This window comes from Dermacentor andersoni, chromosome 7 (genome assembly GCF_023375885.2).
Source record: "Dermacentor andersoni chromosome 7, qqDerAnde1_hic_scaffold, whole genome shotgun sequence".
NCBI lineage: Eukaryota > Metazoa > Arthropoda > Arachnida > Ixodida > Ixodidae > Dermacentor > Dermacentor andersoni.
Genome location: NC_092820.1, coordinates 94,491,807 through 94,513,331, shown reverse-complemented (window position 1 = coordinate 94,513,331; position 21,525 = coordinate 94,491,807). Strand labels below are relative to the sequence as shown.

The 21,525-nt window shown below is 45.2% G+C and overlaps 1 protein-coding gene across 3 annotated transcripts in view; it reads left to right on the top strand.

Moving 5' to 3' along the window:
- The first annotated feature begins 1,790 nt into the window (after positions 1 to 1,790).
- Positions 1,791 to 21,525, top strand: part of LOC126534106 (uncharacterized) — a 50,153-nt gene continuing 30,418 nt past the window's right edge. The window contains exons 1-5 of one of the 3 annotated variants that reach the window (XM_055072668.2): positions 1,791 to 2,032; positions 5,322 to 5,358; positions 5,667 to 5,742; positions 6,243 to 6,371; positions 13,600 to 13,933. The gene's annotated coding sequence lies outside the window, so the exon portion shown is untranslated. Of the gene's footprint in view, positions 2,033 to 3,864; positions 5,743 to 6,242; positions 6,372 to 13,599; positions 13,934 to 21,525 lie in introns of those variants that run through there. The other 2 variants (XM_050181321.2, XM_055072669.1) reach the window with 2 other exon arrangements.

Below are 21,525 nucleotides of genomic sequence, written 5' to 3'. Positions count from 1 at the left end.
GTACGCACGTGACTCTTGTGATGCAATAGCCCGAGCTTCACGACGCGAACTTCGCTTCCGTTCTGTAATTTGTGGAATTTGAAGCTCTTTGTCTCTCGCACGGCATTTCGTACAGTCCGCAGGGTGGGAATAACCTGCAAGCGGCATCGCTCGCTCTCGTCGATCGGACCGATGGCTCCTGGACTGATTTTTGCGGCAGCTGCCGCCGGATTCCCTCACCGCGAACCAATCGGAGCGCGTCTCAGCAATTCGAAAGATGGCGGCCAAGCTCGACGCGCTCGTCATATCGCAGTCATCGAACGCATCGCGACATCGGAAATGCTCATCGAATTGGTGCGTAACCGCCCCGTCCATTTCGACAAGTACCACGCGAAGCACAAGGTCTAAGCGACCTGACAAGGGGGCGTGACCAGGCTACGCGCGCCCTTGCAAAGCAGGACAAACCCACCAACGCCGGTGGCGTCGTCTCTTCGGCGAATGCTTCTGCGCGTCACGCTTCGCCAGAAAGGTGCTCGCCAACAGGGCTAGCAGTACTGCCTCTTCTTGCTCGGGGTTCGTCATTGCCTTTCCAAGCAATGATGGAGACGCGCAAAATTAACACACGAACTCGACGCGGGCGGAGACAACTGGGCAAGTTCGAGCCGCGCGAACATCCGGGATATTCCACGCTTGCTTGGAGGTTAGCACTTTATGGGGTAGATGGCGCTGTATCTTGTTCCGGCGGCGCGGTGCGCATGCAGTGTGAACGACGCGATTTTCAGCGGCAGGAGAATTCCATTCGCTGTAGACGCCGGATTCCTCAGTGTGAACGTGCCATGAGAGGGATGCGTATTTGCGTCGTGGCCTTCTCCGCTAATGCGGCACCGAAGATCTAACCTGTACATGCCTCAAGATACTATGGCCATATCGCCAACGCCGCACACATTACAGTGGGCGGAAAAAATTGAAGTGCTTCAACCCTGTATATCGAGGGTGACGCCTTGATCTCTGACGGCCTAGTTGTGAATGCAAAACGGACGTTGACCGACTCGGTGGGGACTCTTTGATGCTCAGAAACTCGTGAACATCGGTAGATAGAGATGGCGCCTGCCGTGGCGCTTGGAGATGGCGCCTGCCGCCTGCCGCAACAGCATGATGATGATGATGATGATGATGCCTCAATTAATGGCACAAACCACTGTGGGGGAGAGGCCATGAACCGGGTGGTAATGTGACGGAGTAACTAATGTAACTGCAACACCACCACTACCACCAGCACTTCGTCGTCGTACCGAAGTTCCCAAAGAATGCTAATCGCATTATTATACCCACAGCGGAAGACTAGCCGGGGGAGTATAAAAAAAGAAAAGAAGCGGGGGAGGAGGGATGGTAGCCGTAGTAGTAAAGAAGCTGCCAGCAATGCAATGAACCCGAAACTATGGATCATTTCTTTATAGAGTGTCGTTGGTTCAACGTGCATAGAAAACGACATCTATAAGGTCCCTTCCGCCAACTTGGATTAGCCATTACGCTACCTATCATTCTGTCTCTGGGGGCGTCGGCACTAGGACACTGTAATAGGAACGTATGTGATGCCATATATAATTTTATAATGGAAACAAGGAGACTTCCATGCTAATTTTACTGTTTTATTTTCCACAACAAGAAACCGAAAATACGAACTTCTAGTTTTAAACTATAGCATGAAAATTATTATTAACGATTAGAATTCATTTAATATCTCATATTCAGTAAAAGAAAAAAAATCTTATTTAGGTATTTATTCTTTTTCGACCCACTGCCGCCCGATTCATGCCCGATCCCCCGTAGTGGATTGTGCTATAACTACAGGAACCAAACCAAACCAAGCTGCCAGCAGCAAGCAACATCCTCCTTCTCCGGAAACAAACGAACAAACACTGTGGCTGTCATCCACCGCGTGACCTTCAGCGCGTGCGATCGCGTGAGACGAAGAAGGAGAAGCGGCACTGTCAGGGGTGGATCCCTTTGGTCAGCTCAGCCACGGAAAAAACGTGGTCACCGACCTTCGAAGGTATGTGTTCTCTTTTCTCGGCGCTCACAGGCACAAACGCGACTGGTGCTTGTTGTGAAACAATGCTACGGACCCTTTATTTGCCTAGCTTTGTCAGGAATAGCTCTCGGGTGGTCAGGGCACTCGCAGCACGGCTATAGCTTGACGTACAGAAGGCGGGAGTTATCGTGTGTTTGTGCCTTTCTGCTGTAAAGGTGTGCGAATATTCGAAATTTTGAATACGAATCGAATAATCTTCGTTATCGAATATCGTTATGTTCGAGTACTATAAAGGATAGCAGTTGTTGCAGTCTACAGAGAGAAGACAGATGAAGGTCGAGGCCCTTCCGAATGATACTGCTGCAAGAAAACCACGGTTGTCGCACATACGAAGCATTTTCTGAACGAATACGATTACGTCGCTGTCGATGCTTAATTTTACACCTGTAACTAAGTAGAATATGGTCGCGCACTGCTGTAATAGCTTTGCGTCCTCTCTGGTTAAACGCTGTGCCATTAGATGGCTCCACCAAGGCGCCTGCTCACGTTTACGTCCTTGGTATTAACCTTTTTACGGAATATCGGATACGTCCGGTATGCTGTAAAAGGTAATAAGTATACGGCTGGCTAAAACTCCCCGATTTCCCTATCTTGTTGAGCTACTGGTTGCGGGAGGCGCCCGTTTGGACGAAGTGGTGTACGGTATACCTAATTGATTAACATTCGGGCCTGTTACTTCTTTTCCCGGCAAGCTACCACTGTTTTCGGCACGATCGAAATTCTCATGGTGGAGGTGTTTTTATTCTTGTAAGTAATAGTATACCTTGCGTTCATGTGGCAAGCCCACTTCTTGATATCGAGGCAGTTTTTTGTAAAACTCGGCTGGCAAACGGAAAAAGCATGATGTTTGCATGGCTCCTATGCTATATCGTCGACCAAGCGCGTCGTACGAGCAGTTCATCAAGCTTTCTGACTTTCTGGAGCGTTTGAATAATGTCAGTGTCTTGGTCGAAGGTGACATTAACCTACCGGAAATGGACTGGTCATGTGCAATTCCCAGGAATTCTGTTCGTGGTTGTTTGTACTCCTCGTTTTTTTATCTAATGTACACTCATGCATTTGAGCAATATGTCCTCAGTGCGTCGCGTGACGATGGTACTGGCCATGTCTTGGACTTGCTGTTGTGCAATGGGTCTGGTATTGTATCAGACGTTCATGCACTACCTGGACTGAGCGACCATAACATTTTTGTTGCTGACGTTAGTGTTAAAAATATACCCATGGTGAAGAAACCACCTAGAAATGTGTTCGTATTGTAAGGCTGATTAATGTTATATAATTCAGTCGTTAGATTCGTACTTCCCAATGTTTGACGCATTAGCGGATGATTTGAGCGTTGAACAGTTGTGGGGAAAGCTTCAAAGAAAAGCTCTTCTATCTACGAGATAAATTCGTTCCGACGCGGATGCTTTCATCTAAACGTCATGAAGATAAACCGGGGTTTCATCAGGGACAGCGCATAATACTGCGCAGGGTGCGGAGGCTATACTTAAAGTATAAAAAACACAGGTCTTTGGAAAACTTATACGAACTAAATGGATTGAACTTTGATTTTCGGAATTCAGCCAGATCGGCTAAGGAATCTTATTTTGCTCGTCTTGGGGAACGGTTGGTAGAAGATCCCAAAGGATTTTGGAAGTATATTCGGCGTAATGGACAGAACGACAATTCTGTCCCTCCTCTTGAATACTTAGGCACGGTAATCGATGATGACAATCGCAAAGTTGAAGTATTTAGTACTTATTTTTTTCCGTATTTAGTAATCGCCAATTTCGGGTTGTAAGTGTGGATTTTTCGCTATGGAGTGAAGAAATGCCCGAAGTTGAGTTTGCTTTGGAAGGTGTACGTAAGCTCTTAGTAAATGTTTCTTCCAGAAAGGCAAATGGGCCAGACGATATAGCAGCAGCAATGCATAGTAGTTGTTGGGAATCGTTATGCCTATATTTGTGCCGTCTTTTCAAAAAAATGTTTAGATATGTGTGCCGCACCTACCGACTGGATATTTGCAAATGTTGTGCCTGTATACAAAAGTGGGCCTAGAAACTGCGTTGAGAACTGCAGGACAGTGTCCTTGACTAGCATTACATGTAAAACAATGGAACACGTTATATATAGTTGCATTATGTCGCATCTAGTTAAACACAATCTATTAAATGCAAACCAACACGGATTTTGGCTGGGTTTTTCTTGTAATACGCAGCTTGTAGAATTCACTCACGATTTGGCCCTAGCAATAGACAAAAGGCAGGCAATTGATTGCATCTTTCTTGATTTTCGTAAAGCCTTTGACATTGTGGCTCATGACCTACTTATTAGTAAATTGCACGCCTACAAATAGCACAAAAAGATAACTGCACGGATATCTGAATATCTCTTACACCGACAACAGCCTGTGGTTCTCAATGGCATATCCTCTGATCTTGCTGCAGTGACCTCTGCAGTACCCCAATGCTCTGTTTTGGGGCCTCTCTTATTTTTATGGAACATAAATGACATCACTAGTGGTATTACGTCATCTTTCAGAATGTTTGAGACGACTGCGTAGTGTATAGGGTTATTGATAGTGATTGTGACTTATGTGCACTTCAGAGTGATTTAGATAAAGTTTCAGCTTGGTGTGCGAAATGGGAAATGTCGCTTAACGTTTCAAAATGTTTTAACATCACCTTTACAAGGAAACATTCATACAAGGCACATGAGTACACATTAAATAGCGTTACTCTACGCAGGGTTACGGAATGCAAATACTTAGGAGTTTTGTTTACCTTGGATTTAAGGTGGAACAGGCATGTACAGGAGGTAAGAAGAAAGGCGGCACGAAAATTGGGTTTCCTGTAGTATACGCCGAAATTTTGGCCACTTACGTAGTAAATTGAAAGAACGGCTGTATTTCACTCACTTGGTTCGGTACTCGAGTACGCGTGTATCTGCTGGGGATCCTTATACGCGTCAGTTAGTTGATTTACTTGAAAAAATTCAGAATAGGGCGGTTCCATTCATTCTGTGGAATTACGACAAAAACTTCAGTATCACCGAAAGCAAGCGCCGACTTCATTGGCAGGATCTAAAGGACAGAGAAAGGCCCTCAGTCTCAAAATTTCCGCAGCGTTTAGCATTCTAAAACAGGCATTGACAGGAGCAAATATATTGCATTACCGTCATATATCTCGCGTAGAAGGGACCGTGCCTTGAAACTTCATGAATTTCCTTTTAAGGGCGACACCTTGCTTTATACGTTTTTCTTTTATAGGACCACGTGGGTGTGGAATGCTCTCCCGTCACATATTGTAGGTATACGATGTAACGAAAACCTTTACCGCGCTTTGTGTGTTTGACAATTGATGTAGATATGTATGTGCCCCTGATGTAATAGCTTCCAAGGCGATGCAGGTACTGAATAAATAAATAAATAAATAAATAAATAAATAAATAAATAAATAAATAAATAAATAAATAAATAAATAGGGGCACTTTCCTGCTTTCACGGATAGGCGAGTGTGTTTAGTGGCACTGTCGCACGCAAGCAGTTTTAATGCAAACCTCGCTTCCTGGACGCATGCCTCCGCGACTGTATATACCTTGGTTTTTCATGCAGGTACTGTTCGACATCATGAAAGGCACAGCGAAGGGCCAGGAAAGCAGGATTTCCGGGAAGTCTAAGGCGTCCAAAGGTGAGCACGCCACATGTGTCGTATGCCTTATTTTACCAGAGGTATTCGCGACAAGGCTTTAGGATTTAAGTAATTCGCTGAGTAAGTAAGGATGAACTAAAATATAAACAGAACTGCATGGGTCTTGTTCGGTATAAGTATTGACCATCTAAATTATAAAAAAGGTAGAGGAAAAAAAAAACTGACTAATGCTGATGTGCAACAGAGAAGCTGGCATCTCGTTTTCGAGCCTCGCCGATACATCCAAATCGCTTTCGGATGACCTGTTTAACCTTTTTCTCGTCTTGCCAAGCGATGATTGTTGCGAATTGAAGTGTGTGCATTCTCATCGATCGTTCCCCGATTTCACTGCGAAAGCTAATGGCCGCAGTAAACTATACTTCCAAAATTTTACCAGCTATAAAGTGCTTTCTTTGTTGCCTCAAATTGACTCTCTGACAAGTCGACTGGTCGACTGACTTAACTATCCGTTAATCGTTTACTAACGTCTTCTCCGACAGGTGCATCTAATGCAGCTTTCGCCAGCAAGGAGCAGCCGACTGCGGCGACGTCGAAGATAAGGAAGGAGAGTGCGGCGAAGGCCTCAAAGCGACCGTCGTCGGTTGCCGATCTTGCCACGGACGCGAGCCGTGAGTGCGCCTGCCAGCACGTCTGCTTTCCGACATTGGCAGTTTCAATTTCCCTCTGAAACGCGAACAAATATATTTTGTCCCAGGAATTCTTCTCCCGCATCCTTTTTTCTTTCTTCCTTATCTCGGGATCCTTTTACTTTAAGCCTCTTTCTCCGATTCCGCTAAGCGAAACGCTCCGCGCCTCTAGCAGAAGTGAGCATGCGATGCCGGTCGTCGCCGGGACGTCAACACGTTACGTCACGCCTTGAAACCGAAGCTGCATTTGGGCGGATGCTAGCTAGCGCCGCTGCGAAAAAACAAAACAAAAATTCCCACCAAATCCGAAATCCGCCGTATCTCGCAGGCCTCGGATATGCTTACGCTTTCCGTCCTCATTTGGAGCATGTGAAACATCCTGTAATAGATACAGTATGCGCGTGCGAACTGGAGTGCCATAAGGTAGTACGGAAAGGCAACTCGGTATACTCTCGGAGTGAATAATTTACTGTTATTTAGATAGAGGTTCAGCACTCGCACTGTCACGGTGGGGACCAAGCTTTCCTTGAGAATGCGTGTGCAGACACTTGGCAAGAAAATTGCTTTTTGGAGGTGCGCCAATAAATATTTCAAAACTTTTTTTTCCTTTTTTATGCCTCGTATCTCACATTCACTCTACGTTTTTCTCGTCCTGCCACACAGTGCTAATTTGTCCTTGGTATAGCAATTGCTTGAAATTACTTCCTTGAACGCTTTATTTTCGTTATGTTTCGCACTCAACACAACCTATGTGGCGTAGCTTCTCTGATATTTTGTGTTGACGTTATTGGTTTAGCAACATATACGATGTTGTTTGCTGAACTTTCTCCCTTGATCTTGTACCCTTCACGGTAAGGTTCGTTACAGCGCAACACAAGACAAGGACAAAAGAAGGTATAAAACGACGACACGGCGCTGACTCTCAACTGATATTTTATTGAAGATACGTCTAACATATATATAGGTGCTAGTTGATAACCATGACGTGCATGCGCTGTAACGAACCTTACTATGAATCCCAACCAACTGGCCCAACTTGCAGTCTTGATCTTGTACCCTTATCGGGGCACACGAGCATGGCATAAATCAGTTTACTGTTTGCCGAAGGAGAGTTCTACGCTACGCCAGCCTCAGAGAAACCGGAATGGCGCAGGTAGGCGCAAGTCCATAAAGATCTTGCAAACTAGTGCACGAAGGAGGACACGCTTGAAGAAGACAGTGCTTGGCCTTGTTTCCTTTTTTTAAAGACAAACCCTTCCGGACTTTGCTGACCGCGGCTACTGCTGCTGTCTTACCGTATAGCTGATGCGCAGGACAGCACTCGTATAACGAATCGGCTTGTATGTAGGACCACTCGTTCTACTTCTACAGATGTGCCGGTTTCCAGCTATGTTCTACACAGAATTGGACATCGAAATAGTAATAAGAAAAACGGTACCTCAGTATGCTCAGTGCGACAAATACACACGTTAAAGCGCATGATTCTTTTATTAAAGCCAAACTCTCTATTCGTTCTTTCCTGGCATTTCGTGCGCACGCTCGGTTGGCTTCTCGCCCAAGATAGTAGACCGGTTCCGGAGATAACGCAGTAGCATAGAGTCTCCTACGATGAAACTCTGTGCTTCTCGGGAGACAGCTTCATTTCGTCACCACTCAGCGTTGCTAAATTGCTATACCGTGCAACTGCAACATTAAAAATTCAAATAAACATTTCTACTTCACCGAATACGCCATAATTTTGCCAGCTTATTGCGGGACGTGTACGGTTTTACGTGCAATGCAAAAATCATGCTCGAATTTTGGTGTCATGGCCCGCTTTAAACGGGACCTGAAGTAGGCACACACACAGTTAGTAATCTCGCGTACATTACATTTATTCGAGCCAAGATTGAACGTGCCTCTGCGGGGGCAACTTGTGTTAAGTGCGGCAATAGTCTCACAGTCCTCCATGTTCTTATTCAGCGCCCTGCAATAGAAACAGAGAGGAAAAAGTATTTCCCTGCTACATATCGCGAGAATATACCCCTTCAGCCTGCATTTTTTCTTGTGAGCTGTACAGTCTGTTGTGCTCCCTATATATGTGCAATCAAGTGATTGTCATATGCAGGGTACCTGGTCACTAAGGTATAAAAGGCAACGAAGCTGCTGACCAACGCGCTAGGTCACTAACTTTTAGTGATGCAGATTCAAATATCCCCATCCCTGCCGCAGACCTAAAGCCTTTTCTGCGCAGTAAATTGAGGAATAATTGGCAAGGCGAGTGGGATACACAAGCAATGAATAAGCTTCACATAATAAAATTAAAACTGGGGAACTGGATAAATGGGAAAACAGCAAGGTACAAGGAAGTACTTCTTTGCCGATTAAGGATAGGCCACACATACGGTACCCACTCTCATCTCTTGACTGGGGGCGAACCTCCAACTTCTGTTAAGTGTGGCAATAGTCTCACAGTCCTCCATGTTCTTATTCAGTGCCCTGCAATAGGAACAGAGAGGAAAAAGTATTTCCCTGCTGCATATCGCGAGAATATACCCCTTCACCCTGCATTTTTTCTTAGCGATGAACCGCTTTTTAATCTGCAAACAGTCTTAGAGTTTTTAGCCGAAACGGACACCCTGAAAATTATTTTGCCAGGCAACTTTTAGCACACGACTAACAGCCTTGCATTCAAGGGCTCTCTTGAAACTCTGGTGTCAGTGTTACGTTTTATTGCATCATGTTTTAACGAAAGCCCATTGCCATAGGCCACATCACATCCCAGTCACCGTCATTTTTTGGCACCTATATATTCTACGCCACTTACAGCGGAAGTTTTTAGGCCCTTTTACAGCCGTATCACATCTACCATGATGAGTTCATTGTGCACGTCATCCACAATACATCGTGAACATTACCACTTGTCATGGCGCTCTTTGGCCAAACCTGGCCCTTGCGCCATAAAACATCACACATCATCATCATCATCAACGTGCCTCTGCTATTTGGGTTCCCGACCAAATCTACCAGATCACTGACATCGAATCACTTCAAAATCGGGCTGTCCGTTTCGTCTTTTCAGGTTATTCGCGCTACTCCAGTGTAACCTCTTTAAACAACATGCCGAGCTGGAACTCTTATCAAACCACTGTCAAATCGCTCACCTTTCGATCTTCCATAACCTATACAGTCGTGAATATTTCTGAGCGATAATTTCTTCAGACCACCCCCAACCGGTTTCCCTCGCCGCGATCATTCACGTACATATATTCATTAATGACAGTCGAGGATATATACAATTCTCCTGAGATTGAGCGCGACTAGCACGGTACACGTACACGATTACAGGCAGCATTTCTGACCCACATTTCCGACCCACATTGCTGTCCTGTAAGTGTCTGGTGCCGAGTTCATGCTAGATTCCTGAACGTGTGTGCGTCTCTGAAAGAAAACCATCGAGAATACCGCCTCATATTCTTCCTCAACTTGGGCCTCTCGCTGTTGGCTGAATGCAGACCGTTTCGCCAAGGATCGTTCAAAGATGTCCGTGAAGAAGCCGCGCATGGAAGGCAAGTCCGGGCCGTCGATTGAAATGACGAAGAAAAGTCGAGGCGAGAAAAAGAGCGACGCATTCATTACCAAGGTGGGCGCAGCCGGAGAGAACACCGTATATAGCGTACCTCTCCGACGCGTATTCAACACTTCCTGTACTATAGGTGACGAGCTGAAATTTCACTGCAAGCACCGTCCACAAAATCGCACTGCATCCATATGTTATCTATGTTAGTGCGCTGTAAAACCACTCCTGCGAGACGCCACAATCTTAAAGGTAAAGTTAGTAAATGGCTAGTAAATGCACGCGTTTACTAGATTAATATGTATTTTACTACCTTCATAGTACTGTACTAGCCGGCGACTAGTAAAGTACTGCCTTCACTAGCCAGACAGGCTTCTTAGTAGCTTTTACTAGTAACTAATAAGCCACTACTACCTCGTCTGGCCGTTGCCTATTACGCTGTGATTGTAAAGGTATTATGCAAAATTGACATAAACTGTAGTGTTTTTAATTATGTTGGACTAATAGTGATGTGCGACGTCGTAGCACACGTGTATACAGACAGTAGGCTTCAGAAATGTGTGCACAAAGCTTCGATTATATGACCAAATACATAGGCGTTCACCGGTGCAATATGTGCTCCCCCCCCCCACCCCCAGCACCTTTGTCATTCTGTATGTTTGTTCTTGCGTATCGTTGCTTGTTGAAGATATGTAGTACATTCTTAGTGCGCCTTAATATCCCTGGTAAACATTACGTACACATACCCTTAATTGATGCTTTAATATCTAGCCAAAGGACACGGTTCTCTTTTTAGATATTTATATTCTTAACACCTTTTCAATAATGTGCATCTGAAACCTGGCTTAGTAATGATGACAAGGACCTATTCTGCATTAACTCATGCACTTCTGAGTATTCTCACAGAGAGACAAGTAATCAGGGCGGTTCAGCTATATTTGTCTCATCTAACATTCCATATAAACGACGGCCTGACTTGGAGTTGTATATTACTGTGAATCTGTGTTTGTTGAATTTGATTCCCCCGTCTTCAGTATAGGCTACAAGAACTTAGCGTTTGGCTGCATTTATCTCTCAACTTTTTCTTTAGTTACTGACTTCTGTAGGGCGCTTGATCAAACCACGGAAAAAATGTCATGCGCTAATTGTAACGGAATAATCATGGGCGATATCAACATTAACCTCGCAGATACCAATTCATCTCATTGTTCTAGTTATTCAAGCATCTTCCATAGTTTTGGATATGAATATTTAATTTCTCTCTCTACTCGTTGTCCTAACATTACCGATGGCACCTAAATTGATGCCGCATTATCGAACTTAACAGACCCACCTGAGGCTGGCATTGTTACCACCGATATTACCTATCACTATCCTATCGTTCTACGCCTGCGCAATCACTCAGCCTTATCTAACACGTCATTCTACATAGTTGCACTTGACAAAGAGATGTTCCTTGCTAGCGCAACTAGAACTGACTGGTCTGAAGTTGTATCATGTAATGAACCTCAAAAAGCTTTTTCGCAGTTTTCAACGACACTTTCATCGCATTTCAACTCCCTCTCTTATAAAATAAAATGCAGAAAAAAGGTATAATCGCTACAAAATTCATGCCTTACAGATAGCCTTCTGAAAGCAATGCGGTCTCGCGAAAATTTGTATAAAGAAAACAAAAAAAGAAACCTTTCAATACTAATCTACTTGCCCGTGACAAAAAATTTTCTAACTCACTTTCTGCACAGCTGAGAAGTGCGAAGAGCAATTATAACGAACAACAAAAAATTAAAGAATGTGGTAATAACACTAGGAAAAAGTGGGAACTAGTTAAGACCTTTTCAAACCGTAACTCTCAGAACGTCATTTCGAGAATCATTCACAATTACATGGTATACATTAATCCGCTTGATATTGCAAATGCCTTCCGTGATGCTTTCTTCAATAACACTTTTGATTCCGCTTCATGCTCTAACATGTCCTTTAAACGCTTACCTCATTCATTTTTCCTTTTTCCAACAACACCTGATGAAGTAATTTTAGTAATTACAACCCTTAAAGCCACTAGTGCTGCTCTAGATAATCTTAACACTTACCACATTAAAATGATCGCGCAACATATTGCTAACGTCGTCTCAGCTATCATTAACCAGATTTTTAGAACCGGTGTTTTTCCACGTGAACTCAAACGCGGGCGAGTCATTCCCGTTTTCCAAAAAGGTGATCGCACGCTTACACAGAATTATAGACTCATTTGCGTTCTTCCAGTTTTTAATAAAATTATTTAAAAACTTATCGAAAGGCGTCTAACAAAATATTTAGATAAATTTAGTATTCTTTCTCCTTATCAGTTTGGCTTTCGTTCTGGCTTTTTAACTAATCTAGCACTTATGTCTCTTACTGATTATCTCAAAAAAGCGATTCTGTTCGAGTCGTTCCACCATCATGACAAACCAGCTCGGCCAGCCCACGTTACTGCTAGTATCGTGAGCCGTTTGTAGACGGTAGGAAAGGACTATAATCGAACAAAAGGAATCGTTCGCTTGCAGAAATCGTACGTTAACCATCATCTTACGTTGCGTTAACCATGTTAACGGAAAGCGTTGTAAGCAACAAAAGGTCAACAGAAATACAACAGAACCCCTTGTAATTACTTTCATAATGTTGAACTAAAGCGACTATAAATATACTAAATTGAGCTATATGAGTAAACTACGTTTTCAGGATAAAGAAAAGGCCGCTCTTAATACGAGAGGACGCGCTTGATAAGCCATAAAAGACGCAAACACAAAAGATGGCTGGCGATGCAGCCTTGAAGTTCCTGCACCAGCCAACAGGGACGTCATTGATTCTGCTCGGGTGTATACGTGAAACCTTTATTGGTGAATAATGACTACATAATATTCTAAAGGAATGAAATAATAAGCGAAGCAAGTGTTGACAAACTTCGTGTAAATGGCCAGAATACGAGAAAATTATCTGAAATCCCCGGCGACACGCCGACGGGCCGGCGTTGTGATTTCGGCGTACGAAAGCCAAGAAATCAACGTTTGGCCTTCATTTGCTTTTCTAGTATAAACAACCTCTTACCGCGAAATTAACGCAAATAGAGTTTTGAAATAAAATCTACGTACTCCTATTAATTACAACCTTGGTGGACCGCAAAATTTGATTGAGTTATCCGAAAGGTCGAGTTATGACAAAATGCCAAGCGACGTGATGTTGAATGGACGAAGCTGACTAATGATTAGAAAGCGTGACACCACACGAGACAAACGGGAACGGATGGTTTCGCCGCACAAGGAGCGCCACTGCCACCAAATGACAAAATGAAGCAGTAGCGCCGCCTGCTAAATTTCTTGTTTTCTTGTTTTCACGCTTTTAGTAACCGCTTGCCGCATGGGGCGCCATTTGAAGTCGGTGGGGTTTGAATTAACTTAAGCGGCATGCTTTCGCGTTCCGACTACAGACGAGTCGTTCTTCCATAGTAATGTATAGTTTCTCGTCGGGGCTTTTCAGTGCGTTCGAATTAGGCGAAAAGTCGAATTAAACAATATCGAATCGACGGGTGTCGACTGCAATACTTTATTAGCCTAAGCTGGCGTATTTTTTTTCCCTCTTTGGCGTCGCTCTCAAGCCGCCCCGTTTCTCCAAACGCAGAAGTCTACGGGCGAAGCCACAGCAGGCGCCGGCACTGGCTTGCGGTCCGCCACGTCCAAGATGAACGTCTCTTCCAAATCCAAGAGCGTGTCCCCTGTATCGAAGGGCGACGTCGCCAAGCGAGACATCGGCAGCGAGGCGGGGAGTTCGAAACCCAACGCTGACCTCACAATCTCCCCCAAGGACGGCAAGCCCAAGGGAGTCGCCGGCGTTCCGCCAGACGAGGGGGACAAGGATAAAGCCAAACCCCGCAAGAAAAGTCTTCACCTTCACGACAGGCGCAAGAGCTTGGTCATTGCCGCCATGTCCAAAATGATCGGCATGAGGCAAAACCGTGAGTCACAACTGGGGTGATCGGATGGCTTTCGTACAAGCAAGTAGGATAGCCCTCTCTAAGCCCTTTCTGAAATGATTCAGGAGTAGTGTAGGTCGGAATATGACCCTCAAGGGAAGGTTAACCATTATCTCTCGCTCGGTTTCATGGAATAACACTTTTTGTGCGGTACGTAATATTGCTACGGCCTCTTAGCTTTCTCTACTTTCGAATATTGTATGTGGTACCGTACGATATTTCAATGCTATCTATTATTTGTCAGAATTATTGCTGTTTCGCATTAACTGTAGTATAGTTCACGTTCAAACCGTATTTAATTGGATGGAAGTTTTCACCTCAGAATGTGACTTCCACAGATGCAATAAGTCTATCTCCTTGCGTTTTTTATTTGCCATCTGCATTGATCTTTAATTGTCTGGTGTCCTTGCCCATACGTTTTATTCTTCTCGCCTCTGAGCAGTATACAGGTGGCGAGGCCTTCGTCAGGCACTGTAATCTGCCTTTAGCCGTTCATCCCAAACAATGCATGTCGGAATAAATAAATAAATAAATAAATAAATAAAATTTGAGTTAATGGACCAACAAAACTATGAAATTTTCTGAGACAAACGGGAAACGTCATCCAAAGAAACTAGGACTCAGTTCGCCAAACATTTCATTGGTGAGGACTGCTTGTCATTGCCTAAGCACCTTCGTTGGCTCATTACATGGTGTCAGGGTTGGGGGCTCAATCACATCGCTCGTAACCCGTTGGCAAGATTGGAGTCGGGCATGAATTAGAAGGTAGCTGGTCCATGCCGCCGTCCAACTTATCCTCGCTGAGGACGTTGATGGAGGAAAGCACTGCTTCTCATCGAGAACGAGGAATATGGGTTTATTTACTCTCGGTCCCCCCCTCGATCCCAAGGTGACGGAAACGTTCGTCCAGTCATCGTAAAACAAGTCGCCTCTCTGCGGGACGGTTTACACACACACACTCACACACACACACTTCTTTGCGCGAGGTTCACGGTCCGGAGCCGACGTCAGACGGACTTCGTAGAACTCGGGGCTTGTGTCAGGAAAGGCGCCTTTTATTCCCCGAGCTGACCCCCGCAGCGCCGCTAGGTGCCCATTGTCTTGCGTCTTGGACGGCGCGTGGGAAGGGGCCTTCGTAGACGTTCCCGCGGCCACTCCCCCGCTCATAGCAGAACAGGTCGGCGTTGGTGGGTTCGGTAACAATAGGTGGTCCGCCGAACGCATTCAGTCACAACGGCGACGAGGCTAGAGCGTAACGGTGGCGTTCCAAGAAAGCTGACGTCGCCGTCGCAACTGGCTGGCAAAACTTGGACCTCAGCTGGGCCGTTCTTAACAATGGTATCAAAATGAGCAAACTCGTCATCTAAGGAAGTCCTCTAAGTGGACGAATTGCATTGTGAATACGGACCCTGAATGTTGTATTTTGCAACTATTCCCTTTGCTCTTTGTCACTGGCTCGCACCAACCCTACTGTAAAAAAAAAAAAAACCGTATTCCCCATAACTCCTATATCCATTAACATCATATGACATACGGGAAAGACATTTTTATATGAAATCCTCTGTTTTGTATCAGATTATTGGGTGGGGTAGTTATGAAGTATGTGGGTTTTTTCAGCAAGGACGCCACGCCCTTAACACCGAATCGGCCAACCGCGACGATGGATTATAACTGAATAGAATAGTAGGAAGGGAATTTTACGAATTATGGCCCTTCTTTAAATTGCGCTTGTTTGAAATTAACATGCAATTTTTGGCATTATGTAAACATTCGTGTAAAACATATTCATTCGTCTTCCCGAAGAGTGTACTTGAGGACTGCGTGCAAGCACAGTAATAAACCAGCGACATTAACCGTTTACAACGATTGCCGAGACACTAAAGAAGTTTTCGTCAACAAGCAACTGTAGATTTCACCTTGCGAAAGGGCCTATGAATACGACAATTAACAACTTGCTATCATCAGGGAGTTATCGATCGAACGTCAACAAGCCGTGGCTCACTTACCCCCACCTCTTCCGCCGAACCAAGAGAGGAATAACCGATAGAAGATCAATGGGCGCACATCTTCAACAGCTCCAGATGAAAGTGCACTCTTAGAGGCCCACGGGGACCTCCAAATTTAATCCGCTTTTTTTTTTTTACTCACACGTTTACCGATTTCGCCCCAGACGTTCTCTAAGGCCGTCACTAGTAGCCTCACGGTGTCTGCTCACTATCTGCGAGATTTCACCTCGATATCTGCAAATTGTATTTTTAATATGAGTAGCCTTCCGAAATGCGTTCATGGACAGGACCTCAGCTGTGACCCGCAGAGTGCGACGTCATTCAAGATTCACGCGATTTGATCCTGACTACGTACAGAATGCGAGATCGTGAACGAGCGCGTAACAACGGACACTGCATGCAACTTTTTTTAGCAAACCCATCTCACGATGTCTGTGGACGTTAATGCGATTACTCAAGCGATGTAACGACACTCCGGATTGTTCAAGACACCTTCATATGAAAGTTTATCGATAATTCTGACATTTCCACAGCTTAGGCCATACAGTGTTCTGTCTTTAATTTCGAACACTGAACAAGAAAAGCTCACAAATGCTCGAATCACGTTGTCATACAATGTGCCCAGATCAACATCAGTTGCAAAGAAAAAAAAAAGAAAAGAAGAAATAAAGGAAGGTGGACCGCTTTATCGCGCCGTGTAGCCCAGTTTCATTTTTCGCCGCCGTGTTACGTCACAGGAGGGTTGCACCGCGCGCCGCGTTTTGCAGTGTTGCGTGCGTAATCAGGTGAATTCAACAAATACTTCGACTCCAATTATTTCGGTTAACATGGCCGTTTTAGTATGTTGAAAGAAGAAATAGACTTTTATGACAATTTCCTTCAACTTTTCCGTATACATACGTGCTGTAAGGTTTGTAATCAATAAGCCAATTAATGTAATTATTTTATGTATTGAATTGATTGCGTTGGTTTTTCTTGGAACTGGTGTCCACCTAGGCGTGGAAACATTCAGGAGTGGAAACTCCGCTGTTTGCGGCGACCAGAAAAGGTCACGAGTCCGCGGAGCCGTTATCATGCTGGCGGCGCCTGGCGGCCTGGAAAGAAATTACCGCCGTTTCGGTTGCCAGGGCAACCGGTCCAGCGTGTTGCTCCCGTTTGGCCGCGTGCGCCTGACTTCTACTTCTATTACAGTGTACTAGAATAGGGGCAATGTGTTCAGACGGCGGAGCGCGCCACGCACTGCTTTGAAGCCGGGAGCGTAGACAGGTCCCGGATGTATGCGGCGGCGCTGCAGTCGCGCGGGCTGTACGGTCGCGTTCTCCGTGTGTTGCGGCCGGTTGCAGCGTGCTTCCTCTGTAATCTGAAGGAATTTCTCGAGATTGTCTCGTTGGGAGTCACATGCAAAAGGATTGCCATTTGTTGGGCGTGTTGGTAAACTGACTTGGAAAGCATATTTAGCGCCAGCGAACAAGTACTGAAGATTTAACTGTGCATGGGTTAAATAGGTGGGTGTTTCCTGAAAATCAAGTTGTTGAAGTTAGTGCATTGTGGTGTCCTCTCCCTACTGTGCTTGTTCGCTGGCGCTAAATATGCTTTCCAATCCAAAAGGACTTTGCGGCTTCTTGAGCCAGTCGACGGCAGATGGGCTCCGTGTGACATTGTGCAGCACCTTGGCTCTGTTAGAATACTTGGAAGGAGAGGGTTTTAAATACCCATTGACATCTAGACTGAGCCAATATAAGTTGTAGAACTTCTTGTGAGGTAGTCGTGCGGATTCAACGATCAGCCAACGCCGTTTCAATTTTTCATTGTTGTGAATTGACTGTCCTTTTATAACTTGGCGAAGGCAATGCAAACAGGGAACACAGAGGTCAGTAAACATTTGGTATCGCTACTTCACTCATCTGATAATTCTGATAAGGAAGGGGACGTTGCGTGACTTGATGAGTTAGTTGAAGCTGGAAATCTAACACTGGTAGAGCAGGGCTAAACTGTACTCCGACAGAGCACCGAGCTTATGTGGAGAAAAGGAGCGATGACCGCCTCATCCATTATATATGGCAGGGTATGCCGAGCAGAAATATTTTACGCGCAACAAATGTGAGGACTACCGCTCTCTTCTTTTGCAGAACTCTAGTGTCAGTAGCAGAGTCTCAAAATTCACAAATTTATGACAGGGGAGGATTGCCGTATCCCTCCAAGTTGCTTTTTGAAGCACCAAAGAAACTTGAGGGAATATATTTACAACCTTCTTCAGCAAAGAGGAGCTTTGCAGCGACAGCATAATTGATGTCATGATTCTAGTGAAAGCTTTAAATTTAATTGGCTATACCATAGGCTGCAAATGACATGCTGATGATTTCACACCAGCAGTTGAGCGTTTTTATAGTCCTAACAAGGCTGCACTTTTACGTTAAAGGTCTCAGTCAGTGAAGAGAAGCACGACGAAAAATGAAATTGCACTTTAAAGTTGGCTAGTGCAACATATGTATGCTGACCCTTGTCTTTTTTATCTGAATGCACAACTTTTTCTGGTGCATTCAAAAAGCACTATTTTAAAATATAAAATAAGAAATGAATTAAGGGATTCATTTGCGCATATTAATTCCGCTGTTTGTTTGGGATGGAATGTACTCGCACTGTTTTTCTGTGTTTTGACATACTGTGTGTAGTTTTGCAGAGATCCCTCTTACTGGGCGTCTTTCCTACCTTTTTTATTCATTTCACAGAAATGTAGGATGTCGGTGTGTCTCGTACTCGCACATGAGCCTGACGTTCGGGAGTACTTGCGAACGCAAAAGAATATGTGTGCACCTGGAATCCGAGTTGGGTATAATCACTTCGATGTCCTTTACTACGGCGTTATTTCCAGCCGAGTTTTCCGTCCGAATAATTTCTGGTTACGTGGCAGCGTGGCTCAAAACAAATTTAACGGCTTTACGCCACAACTTCGGTGTCTGTAAAACCTTAGCTGTCAGGTTAATAAATCCGTCTAATGGGCGTTGAGATGCGCTAGGAGTGCACATATAATTCATTTATTATATGAAGTGAGTTTCAGGGATGCATCTTAACATCCGCCGAGCATTTGCACGTCTATTTGACTGCGACAGAAAATGATTATCAACATGCAGCGCTGGCGCTGCGCCGTACGTTCCGTACAGGATGGATGGATGGATGTTATGAGCGTCCCCTTTGGAACGGGGCGGTGGGTTGCGCCACCTAGCTCTTGCTATTATACTGTCTAATGTCCTACCTAAGTTAAATAAAAATTAGAAAAATAAATATTATAAACTCCCACACCCAAATTTTCTGATCCCCTATTGCTAACTGTGCTTTTGTACGTCTCCGTCTTTTGTCGTTTCCCTACTTTTCGTCCACCAATCCTCCAATCGCCTCTTAATAATGCAGCTCATGTTCCTACAGCGCCATCTCGTTCTATCTACATAAAGAGCCCCAGCGGCGAGCGCTTCCTGAACGCACTGCCCCTATTCCAGTACACTGCACTTCTATTGAGGGCACGGAGGAAGTGGCCGGAGAGCGCGCCGGAGCCGCCTGCCCGGGCGCTGCATTTTCTTTTTTTTTTTTTTTTTCGCTGCGGCTTCTACGACGCGCCGCATGGCGCTGCCACCGCATACGGCCCCGTCGGCGCATCAATTGTGACCTTATCTGGTCGCCCGCGCTCGCTCGCGCTGACGGGAGTTTCCCCTCCATTTTTACTCCGTGACCTAGGCACATAATGTGCAGGAACCTTTGTAGGATTTTTTTAAGTGTTCGAAGCAACAAAAAAATGCTGGCTCTCCCGTAATCGAGAGTAGATGTAGGCATGAAATGGCCAGCGGCGAAGCAGATTGGTTCGAGCAATTACGGCGATTACTCATAACCACCTCGCAACCATCACAGCCATCTCAAAACCATGCGCGGCGCGCCGGATGCTGCCGGCCTGGTCACGCAGCGTGGCGCCGTCCCTCGAAGGAGGCGGCGCAAAACCCGCGCCGTGGAACTCGCGGACCGCTGGCGTTCAAAAGAGCACAGGCAACCCTGTCTCAGCGCTAAAAGATGGCAGTCAAGTGTATGGTGCACTGTATCTTCCTTTTGAACGTCGCTATTGGAAATGGCAAATAAAGCTTGGGCGGGGTAGAAGCTACATCTTGAATTATATTGTGAACAACTATTAGGAAGAACTCGGAAGCAATATTTTTTGTAACTTGTTTGGGCAGTAACTAGCGTATGTAATGTGGTCTTGTACAAAGGGTTGGGGGCCAGAGACCGAATTTTCTTAAGTTTTGACTGGTTGTCCGGATGATCTCGGTTTGTTCTCGTAACACAGTGCCCGGATAACGGGAGCTGAAAGCATTTCATGCTTAAAAATAGTATGCTAGAGACACTCTCCGAGAACGGCCCACTTTGCAATGGTGCTCTGTCGGCGGGGTCACAGTGAGAATGGAATGACGAAGGAGGAATGGCGTCGATAGAACGAGGAAGGAAGCATGACGACGACAGTATGGCGACAATGCGAGGACGATTATTAAATGATGACTATGATATAACACCACAGCATGAGGACAAGGGATCATGACGGGTGTATGACGACGGCGTGACAAGGACTGTACATGACGACGAATCTATGACGAAGATGGAGGGACGAGGATATGATGGCGAAGTTGGAATCATTACGTTGGAACGGGCATGATGACGTTACGATGACGGTGTGGCAACGAATACATGATGATTCATGCATGATGACAGTGCAATGACAACGATGGCATGGCAACGGCTGTGCAAATACAATTGAAGGAGGGTGTCGTGATTGCGGTGAAACGACGAAGGAATGACGTCGACGGAACCTCAAGGGCGCTATGACGTCGACGACACGAGAATTTGATGGCGTTTTTGAACTTAATGACGATGGTACGACGACAGCATGACGACAACGGCATGATAACACTAGGATGATGACGACGATGGTGCGAAGACAACTGCATGACGAGAGTGGGATGACGAAACTGTAATGACTATGACGGAACGATTCCAACGACACCATGACTGGCATCTTGTGGCGCAAGCTAGAGGGCAAGTTACGTCACTTGGTCGGCGTAAGAAGATATCCAGGGTGATCATTTCTATGCTTTATGGAATTTAAAAAAAATCTCCTGTGACAGATAGCTTAATTCTTGTCCTTGAGCTGGATTACTTGAAGGGGCGGACATTACTCTCTTGAGAAATCGAAACACTTCAACTAGTTAACAATAATTCACTAATTAACCTCTTAAACGATTACTTAACGACAGACCGACCGACCTAAGTGACGGTCGAAGTGCCTGAAGTAGGCAAATAATAATAATCGCATTAAAGGAACGGAAAAAATCGCGACAAAGTGAGAGAGGGTCCAGAGAGCGGGTCATAATAATTACTGAACCCTCATGTTCTCCCAACTTCTATGCCTTATGCATAGTTCAGAATATTGATACATCCAAAGCGTGTTTCTTGTGGCCGATGCACGCGGGCGCCCCGACGAAGACGACGATCGTTCTCTGGCTCTCGATCTGTCGGCTGAACTGGCCAGCGCTG